The sequence below is a fragment of the Acomys minous genome (assembly GCF_964271855.1).
Source record: "Acomys minous genome assembly, chromosome: 17".
Taxonomy (NCBI): domain Eukaryota; kingdom Metazoa; phylum Chordata; class Mammalia; order Rodentia; family Muridae; genus Acomys; species Acomys minous.
In genome coordinates this window covers 56876772-56886888 of record NC_140500.1, presented here as the reverse complement: position 1 = coordinate 56886888, position 10117 = coordinate 56876772, and the positions used below count along the sequence as shown (strand labels likewise).

General features: G+C 47.9%; 1 long non-coding RNA gene across 3 annotated transcripts in view; it reads right to left on the bottom strand.

The window, feature by feature from the left end:
* Positions 1–276: 276 nt before the first annotated feature.
* LOC311587916 overlaps positions 277–10117 on the bottom strand; it is an 18645-nt gene continuing 8804 nt past the window's right edge. For 2 of the 3 annotated variants that reach the window (XR_014776004.1, XR_014776006.1), the window contains 2 exons: positions 9558–9776; positions 277–393 (listed from right to left, as the gene is read on the bottom strand). This is a non-coding gene — a long non-coding RNA (uncharacterized lncRNA). Of the gene's footprint in view, positions 394–4271; positions 4295–9557; positions 9777–10117 lie in introns of those variants that run through there. The other variant, XR_014776005.1, reaches the window with a different exon arrangement.

Below are 10117 nucleotides of genomic sequence, written 5' to 3'. Positions count from 1 at the left end.
TGAAGATGATGCTCCAGCGTTATAGAGAGTTTTGGGTGACTGTCTAAGCAGCAAACTGTCTCTGTCGTTTTTCATTCTGTATACTCTCTGTATACTCAGATAATTAATTTTATTTCTTCTCAAGTCTCTGATGGGGTTGAAGACCAGATAGTTTAGTTTTATAATTAAGCTCAGTTGTTTAGGAGTTAAGTTGTTTTTAGATCTAGATAGATGTTTTTAGGTTGATAGAAATGAGATGTGATAGATATTGATTTACATTCAAAATTTTAGACTCAACAAGATAGGAAAGATGTTTTCTCCAAGGTTGCCAAATACAAATAGGCAAAACACTAGGAACGGTACATTTATATACTTCCTAATTGTTTCATGGTCTTTCCTGCTGTAGGTGGTTTACTATATATGTATAAAAATAAAAAAAAGAAAAGAAAAAATTGCAGTCAGATCCATTTCATTTTGTTATGAACAAACACAATCTCAGATGAGTAGAAATGCTTTCAGTGTTGGTAGTAATGAATATTATTAGATTACAAATAGCAACTATGGTACATAATAAAGGAAAAATCCCACCCAGGGAAGGAAATGGAGTCCTGCGTGTTTTCATAGCAATGTGTGTACATTATCTAACGCATCCATTCAATCCCTGCAAAGACTCATGTAGATTAACAATGTCATCTGGGACTTAGACACATGACAACTCCATGGTGGACAGTTACCATAAAAATGTGCACGACTCAGAGATTCCTCTGCTGAGGATGTCCAATGGTGTTAGAGAGAGCATTTCGTCTGCTCCAACCTACCCGCTCAGGTAGGTCAGGATTAGTATCCCAGTCTCACAGAAGTAATATTGAGTCGCATTATTGCTCAGTGCTGTGTCCAGTGAGTGCTATGGCTCTAGTTTGTCCCGTGTGGGTTGGAAACTTAATGCCCAGTGCAAGAGTGTTGACAGCTGGGTCCCTTAGGAGCTGTTTAGGCCGGGAGGGGTCTTCCCTCATTAACATCCTGATCCAAGGAGTGCGTTCATCATTGTCAGAGTGGGACTGTGGTAGGAAGCCCTGGTCTTCACCACCAGCATAGCATGGCCAACGCTTCCTTACCTTGGGGAGACTCACTTCTAATCCAGACCTTTCGAGGTGGGAAGAGCCACCTCTAATCCGGGCCTCACCTTCTGCAGGCAGCCTATATAAGGACTTACATAGCCTTATGTATAGCCTATGAGCCTATATAAGAAGGAAGCTTGCGCTCTTTGCCTGCTTGCCCTCACTCTTGCTAGCAAGTCCATTCCTACTTTTACGGGATTCCGACGTCTACTGAAGACCTGCTGTGAGAAACCAGCCTCATGGGCTGAGCGGCTACAGGACTCCTGGACAAGAACAGCTCTGCGGGGGGGGGAGGGGGGGTGATGAGTGCTATGAAGGGAAGCTGGGCTCTTTTCCCTAAATTGTCTACAGTTTCCAAATCTCAATGCCCAGCACCTGTGCCCCATCTCCTCCTTAAAGTGCCTGTGCCTGGTCGGGGCCGCCACCTAGTGGCCAGAGAGGGAACTGCAGCGGTAAGTGTGGCTTACAGGAATGAGCTCATCTCCTTTTCCCTGAATTCAGGTTTCTCTGCAGAAGAGGGCATTCCAGCTGTGCCTTGCCAGTGATGGGGGCTCCCAAGGATCCTTGGGAGAGATACTTTGAAGCTAAAGAGAACAGCGAGCAGTTCCTCAAGGTCCACTTCCTCACACCTTTATGCCACCGGAAAGTATTTGGTGTGGGTTGACAGAGTCCCTGGGGTGAGAAGTTTTGCAAACTTAAATCTGCCCCCTCTGCTAGGGACTCTTGTGCAGTGACCAACCTGCCCTGGCCTGCCCTGCCCTGCAGGCCTAATGGTGCCACAGGCTTCCTCCTAGCACTCCATAGCCACCCGCACCCTCCACAAACACTCCTAAAAGAGAGGCACAAAGGGACAGCCCAGCCTCAGACATGTTTATGTTACTCGCCCAGGTGTAGTCGCACGAGGACTTCAGTTTTCAACAAGCAGCTTTAAGTTTTGCTTTTGCTGTGGGTGTTACTGTCCTGTGGATGAAGGGCTGTCATAGCCAAGCCTGACTGCCTGAGTGTGATCCCCAAGACCCACATAACAGAAGGATAGGACCCAGTCCTGCAAGTTGTCCTCTGACCTACACACATGTGCAGTGGTATGCCTCATGCCCTCCATCGCCACTATACATATGTGTGGTGGTGTGCCATGTGCCTCCCCCAAACACAATGAATACATAAATGTAATTACTTTTTTAAGATTTAGATTTCCAGGGGGCTGGAGAGATGGCTCAGAGGTTAAGAGCACTGGCTGCTCTTCCAGAGGTCCTGAGTTCAATTCCCAGCAACCACATGATGGCTCACAACTATCTGTAATGTGATCTGATGTCCTCTTCTGGCCTGCAGGTGTATATGCAGGCAGAGCACTGTATACAGAATAAAGAAATAAATTTTAGAGCCATGCGTGGTGGCGCACACCTCTAATCCTAGCACTCCGGAGGCAGAGGCAGGTGGATCGGTGTGAGTTCGAGGCCAGCCTGATCTGCAAAGCAAGTCCAGGATAGCCAAGGTTAACACAGAGAGACCCTGTCTCAAAAAAAGAAAGAAAGAAAGAAAGAAAGAAAGAAAGAAATCTTAGGAGAAGAAGAAGGAGAAGAAGAAGAAGAAGAAGAAGAAGAAGAAGGAGAAGAAGGAGGAGGAGGAGGAGGAGGAGGAGAAGAAGAAGAAGAAATAATTTTTTAAAAATTAGATTTCTAGCCTCGATGTTGAAGGTCTCTTTCAGGAGGTCCACGCTGTCATGTCTTTAGGACAATAGCAATGCATGGCCATCGTCATAGACCGCAGTGTGGCCTGGATGAACCCACAGTGCAGGGAATGGCATACTATGAAGTCCATGGACAAGCGGGGCGCAGTGGCGCATGTCTGAAATCCCAGAGCTCAGGCAGGTGGATCTCTGTGAGTTTGAAGCCACCTGGCCTACAAAGTAAGTCCAGGACAGCCCAGGCTGCACAGAGAAGCCCATCTCCAAACAAACAAACAAACAACAACAACAATCCAAAAAAACTGTGAAGTCCATGGACAGACACTATCAGGACTGACAGGGAAGAGGCACTCACTTGGTGACATTCCTAAGACATCTGGTTTGCATGGATGGATGCTCCCGGGCTAGGAGGGGACAGTGGAGACTGGGGCAAGGACACTTCTGCCTGTTGGACCCTGCCTGCTCTGTTCCATCTAGAACATGCGCACTCTCTGAAGCAAACAGCCAAGCTCATCTTTATAAGCTCCTGTCCTGTCTCACTCTTCAGCCAGGAGCCTCCTGACACCCATGAGCCGGCCTCCCTCAGCACTCACTGCAGTTGTCACACTTAACATGTTCATGCTGCCTTTTCCCTCAGCACTCTCCTCCCACCAAGTCAGTTTTTCCATTTCTTTGCCAAGAAGAGACTTGATATCCTATGAGCATATAAACGGGGAGGGGAGTAAGGGGAAAATGGGAGGGAGGGAAGAATGGGAGGATACAAGGGATGGGATAACCATTGAGATGTAAAAAAGAATAAATAAATAAATAAATACAATAATAAAAAAAGAAAAAAAAAGAATATTTGCCACTGAGCTAATCTCTTCAGCTTAGCTGTATAGATTTCTTGGTGCTGACACTAAATGCAAACTCAGAAACACAGGTGGAGAGAGGGCTCAATAGTGAAGAGCAAAGGACCTGGATGCAGTTCCCCACACCCACATGCAGCCTCTCAGCTACCTGTAACCTGGGCCCTATGGAATCCAGCTCCCTCTTCTGGCCTTCACTGGTATCAGGGGTGCACAAAATGCACAGCTGCATGTGCGGACCAAAGACCTATTCACACAACAAACAGATGGACCAATGTTAGTATGACTCATAGAAAACAGACTGGCCTGGGAGCTACCAAGTGGGCCTGGCCTCCCCTGACCCCATGGAGTTGCTGATTCCTCTGCTTCTGCTAAGTTCTAGCTGCTGGGGCTTCCTCCAGGGGCGCCAGTGCCATCCTCAGCTGGGGCGTCCTCCAGGGGCGCCAGTGCCATCCTCAGGTGGGGCATCCTCCAGGGGCGCCAGCTTCATGCTCAGCCTGGAGGCAGTGATAGACATGCCACGCTGCAGGAGAGCATGGTGTCAAGACTGAGTCCCCACGATTCATTTTCCTATGCAGCCAGACTGGGGGGTTGCCATCACCTATGGGACTGGGAACTTCACCTATGAGACTTCAGCTTTGAACCCAATTGGTCCGTGTTGCGCACTGCAAACAGGAATCATAAAACCAAAGTTTTAGCTGGCTGTGGTGTCTCAGGACTGTAATCCCAGCACTCAGGAGGTGGCAGAGGAGGACAGGAGTGAAGGCTGGTCTGGGATGCTTGAAACCCTGACTCAAAACCTGCATGAACCTAACCAAGTCACCACCTTGCTCACCACCTTCCAACATTGTCACAAGAACAGCGCTGAGGCTGGGACAGGTCCACTTTCTGGTTCTTGCCGGCCTCTCCAGGCCCATCCTCCCTCCCAAAGCATTGGCTCCTGAAAGATTCCCAGATCACTGCCAATAGGTACAAGAGCTGTGTGACTGTGGTCACCCAGCAGTGCTAGTGTTAAGGGAGGGACCCAGGGGGTCAGAAATGGTGGCCAGAGCCACTGCATCCTAGGAAGATGGTCAGTTGTGGGAGGCGGATAGTCAAGGTAGGTATCATGGATCCCTGCCCCGCCCCATCCCCGCCCTGCCCCACCTCGTCCCAGCCCTCTGAAGAGCAGGCCTAGACTGTAAAAGTTCCTACTGGAACTGGAACTCTGTTCCCAGGAGAGTCCAGTTTGCTTGGTGATTCTGAGGAGAGGCTCTCCGTCCTCCATGGTGCAGTGGCAGAACTGGTGATCTACTTATCAGCTCAGCCACGGCAGTATTTGTCCACCCTGCAGTGGGTGCCTGGCTCGCAGGTACTGTGACAACAACCAATGGATGCCAACTGCTAAGAGTGGAAAATTGTCTGTGATCGGAAAATGTAGAGTTGGGGACTTAACTCTGTGGAAGAGTGCTTGTCTCATATCCTTGGGGCTCCATCCACAACAGCAACACAGACACACACACACACACACACACACACACACACACACACACACACACACACACACAGAGAGAGAGAGGGGGGGGGAAGAAGACCCTCCAAAGCCAAAGGGTATAAGAGAAAGGGCGCAAAAGCACCACAGGCTTTCTCTAGTCTGGCCAAAACTTCAAGGTCACTGTCAAATCCCTTGCCTTGCCTGGGCATGATGGTGAATTCTTGTTGTAATCCCACCAACTGGGAGGTAGAGGCAGGAGAATTGCCACAAAATTGAGGACAGCAAGGTTTTTATAGTTAGTTCCAGGCCGCCCAGGGTTAAATGTTTATACCCTGTCATCTTACCCACCACACACTCCTTAATTAAAAACAAAAACAGGATTGCAAGTCTGGTTAGGTCACATCAATGCTTGAACTGGCAGCTCCCCATGGTCCCTTCTCTGATGGGCTCTTCCCTCCGTGCAGCCAGGCTCCTGGCACCCGATCCTCCAGCAGCGCCTCGCCTTCTGCCTCACTTCTTCCTTGCGGGTTGCTTTGGCAAATGCCCAATCACTTCGTCAGCGAGCACTGTGTGAGCGCCACTCATCTGTGTGTGTTTCTCAGGACTCTTAGGAGTCAAGAGTGAAAACCCACACTGTAGTGAGAATTTTGGTGTCTTAAAAAACCCAGTTATGGGCTGGAGAGATGGCTCAAAGGTTAAGAGCACCAACTGCTCTTCCAAAGGTCCTGAGTTCAATTCCCAGAAACCACATGGTGGCTCACAGCCATCTATGAGATCTGGTGCCTTCTGGCCTGCAGGTGTACATAATAAGTAAATCTTTTTTTAAAACCCAATTATGTTATGTGAATATGTTTTTGTTTTAATCTCACTAAGTGGGGCTTCTTCACACTGTCCACCGCAGCTGACCATAATGTGTCTCGTGCTCTGGCAGGGGCGTAATTTTGCCAGCTGAGGAGAGTGGACCTTTGGAATTCTGGAGGTTCATAAATGCCAGAGCCACAAGAGGGACTGGGTGTGCTCCGAAGAAGTGGCTGCTGCTGCTCCTGCTGCTGCCCCTGCTGCTGCCCCTGCTGCTGCAATTTCTTGTGGTTTGTGAAGTGGTCATGGGCAAGGACTAGAAGAAACCGAATACCCTGACGGCAAGGGTCACACTTGTCCCAAGGAACCCAGTGGCCCTGATCAGCAGGAAGTAGTCTAAAGAGATCTACACCCTTTCCCCTCTAACCTACTTTCTCAGTAAGAGGGGACACAAGGGCTGGGAAGTGGCTCAGTGGGTAACGTGTTTGTCCTGCAAGTCCGAGGTTGTTAGTGTGCTACTGAGAGCTTGCATGAAAAGCCAGGTGTGGTGATATGGGCGTAACCTTAGCGCTGAGGAGGCAAGACAGGAGGGTCCCTGGCCAGCGGGCCTAGGCAGTGTGTCAGAGTCATTAAGGCTCCAGGTTCGTGCCAGGACTTTGTGTCATCAGTTAAGGGGAGCCAGCGATCCCACTCCTCCAAGTTGTCATCTCACCTCCATGTGTGAAACACGACCCACACGAATAGGCACAGCAAATGAGGAAATAAATAAAGGTAACTTAAAACGTGGGAATAACAATAAGGGAGAGACTGATTGGGAAAGTGGCCCAGCATCAGCCTCTGGCCTCCAAATTCACGCATGCGCACTACGCGTATACTGAAAACACAAAGGAAGATACAACATGGGTGTGCACACCAGCCTGGAGCCCCAGCACTTAGGGGTTTGAGCAAGGATTTAAAACCAACCTTGGCTACAGTTTGGGATTGAGGCCAGTCTGGACTCTGAGATCTTGTCTTGAAAAAACAAAACAAAACAAAACAAAGAGCCTCAGGTTACCGTGCAGACATGGCCAAGTCCAAGAACCACACCACACACAACTAGTGCCACAGTTGCCACAGAAATGGCATTAAGAAACCCCGGTCTCACCAGGCGGTGGTGGCACACGCCTTTAATCCCAGCTCTCAGGAGTCAGAGGCAGGTGGATCTTTGAGTTCGAGGCCAGCCTGGCCTACAAAGTGAGTCCAGGACAGCCAGAGCTACACAGAGAGACCCTGTCTCAAAAAAGAAAAAAGAAAGAAAGAAAAACAAAACAAACTAAAAAAGAAAGAAAGAAAGAAGGAAACCCTGGTCTCAAAGATAGGGCTCTCCTAAGGGGGTTGACCCCAGTTCCTGAGAAACATGTGCTTTGCCAAGAAGGACAACAAGAAAGGCCTGAAGAAGATGCAGGCAAACAACGCAAAGGCTATGAATGCCTTGCAGAGGCTGTTAAGGCCCTAGTGTAAGGCCCTTGTGAAGCCTAAGGCTGTTAAGCCCAAGATGTCCAGGGGCCCCAGCCGCAAACCCAGCCCACTTGCTTCCATTGCTCATCCCAAGCTTGGGAAGCCGATTCAAAGCTACATGGCCAAGGGTCATAGGCTCGGCCAACCACAGCCCAAGGTTCAAACCAAGGCAGAGGCCACAGCTCCAGCTCAGGCTCCCAAAGGTGCCCAGGCCCCTGTGAAGGCCCCATAGAAAAGGCTTCTGCTGATGTGAAAACAGATGGTCTGGTGTGACACACCTACCTACACACTATTTACAGATTACCAATGTCCTATGCTGTTTTTAACAAATAAACCCGAGGCTACATGGCCTTAAAAAAAGGAAGGAAGGAAGAAAGAACAAAAGAAAGAAAGAAAGAAAGATAGAAAGAAAGAAAGAAAGAAAGAAAGAAAGAAAGAAAAACAAAACAAGCCGGGCGGGGGTAGTACACGCCTTTCATCCCAGCCTTCAGGAGGCAAAGACAGGCAGATCTCTGTGATCTTGAGGCCAGCCTGATCTATAAAGTGAGTCCAAGACAGCCAAGGCTACAAAGAGAAACCCTGTCTCGAAAGACCAAAAAAAAAAAAAAAAAAAAAAAAAAAGGAAAAAAAGAAAAGAAAAAGATCCTTCTCCACAACAGCAACAGCTAACTTAACTATTAATTAACTACTGATATGATCATGTGAAAGACATTGACATAGTAGATTTGGTGGATACAGAAGCTGATAAAATTATCATTTTATAAAAAACCCTTGAATTCAGAATGGCCATGTCAAAAGGTTTATTCCCAGGTTCTTAGAATCGGAAAGTCATCTCAGGTAAAACAAAGTGTTCCATTCTGTCACAGGGCTAGGGGACCAGATTAGAGTGAAAGAGGGAGGAAGGTGGGGAACAGGAAGATACAAGTGAGGGCATAAAAGTCAGGGTGTAATCTAAATAAATTATTAAAAAATAAATAAAAAGAAAAAAGAAAAAATGGTAATATTTCAGAAATAAATTAAAATAAAGGTGTGTGCCACCACCATAGGCTTGAAAAGAATCTTTACTATTTACGAACAGTAAGTCACAGGGTGCTGGGAGGCCCCAAACCTTGTATTGAAACATCCAGTGCAATGGGACTGGAGAGATGGCTCTGCAGTTAAGTGCACTTGCTGCTTTTGCACAGAACCCAGGTGCAAGACCCAGAATCCACATGATGGCTCCCAACCATCTGTACTCTAGCCTCACAGAGTCGAGCACTCTCCTCTGCCCTTCACAGGTGCCAGGCATGCACATGGTGTACAGCATACATACATGCAGACCAGTACATGATACAGTTAAGGGAAAAGTGTTTACTGACCCAGAGAGAGAGAACATCCAGAGGCATCTGAGAGAGATCGGACCAAAGAGAGGAAGTAGTAGACTGAATGTGGCCAACAGACTGACCTCTCTGGGATAGAAATAGGAACAGAACACACACCCATACACACACACACACACACACAGAGAGAGAGAGAGAGAGAGAGAGAGAGGGAGACAGAGACAGAGAGAGACAGAGAGAGACAGAGAGAGACAGAGAGAGAAAGAGACAGACAGAGAGAGACAGAGAGAGACAGAGAGACAGAGACAGAGAGAGAGAGAGAGAGAGAGATACAGAGTAGCCAAAATAGCAGGATTATGAGAATCACTAGTGGAGTGGAAGGAAGCCCATCAGCTGGGAGGACTTTACGTTGGGGAGGAGGTGAGAAAAGCTAGGGGGATGCATGGACTTTGAAATGTGTAGCAGGTACTTGTGATCCTGAAGGACCCTGAAGGCCAACATGCACTTTGCTGTGCTAATAGGCACTGCAGGGAGCCATTTGTCCTTTCTGGAATGCAGGGGAATACAGTTTCCCTTTGACATGACAACTCACACACATAAGATAAAAATCATTTGGGGGCTGGAGAGATAGCTTGGAGGTTGAGAGCACTGACTGCTCCTCCAGAGGTCCTGAACTCAATTCACAGGAACCTCTACAATAAGAGCTGGTGCCCTCTTCTGGCCCTCAGCTGTAGTGCAGACAGAACACTATACACATAATGATAAACACATCTTTTTTTAAAAAGATAAATATAAATTACAATAATACACTGCCAGGGCTAGTCCCTCTCACTCACGCACAAGCAGAGGCAGGGGTTTTCAAGGCTAGTTTACAGGGATAGGCCTGTTTTAGGAGGTCCATGGCCTGTGTCAGTTTCCAGGGTTCCATCTAATGGCTCATCCTCTGGTTCCTTCTACAGGGATATACATTTAGCTGCCATGCTGAGCTGCAGTTCCAGAGTCTAGAAGATCCTCCATGACTAAGAACTCTCTCAGTTGGCATATGGCTGGCTGGGGTCTCTGAAAATAAGAGACCATCCTGAAGTGACTAGAAAGGCTTCTTAGGCTTGGTGTTGGCATTGAGTCCCAGGCATTGACCTTAAGAGGGGAAAAACTAACATTCACCTGAGGCTAAATTCTTTTCTTTTCAACTTCCTCTTAGTCCCACACTTACTCCCTCTTCCCCTTTCCCTGCCTGTGATATACCTCAGAAAAGGGGACGGACACACACACACACACACACACACACACACACACACACACACTATACCACACCAACGACCCAAGTATGTCAAGTCACATCAAGTCCCATCAAGACTAAGTGCATCCAAGATAGCCCTGCCAGAGGAAAATGATGGAAA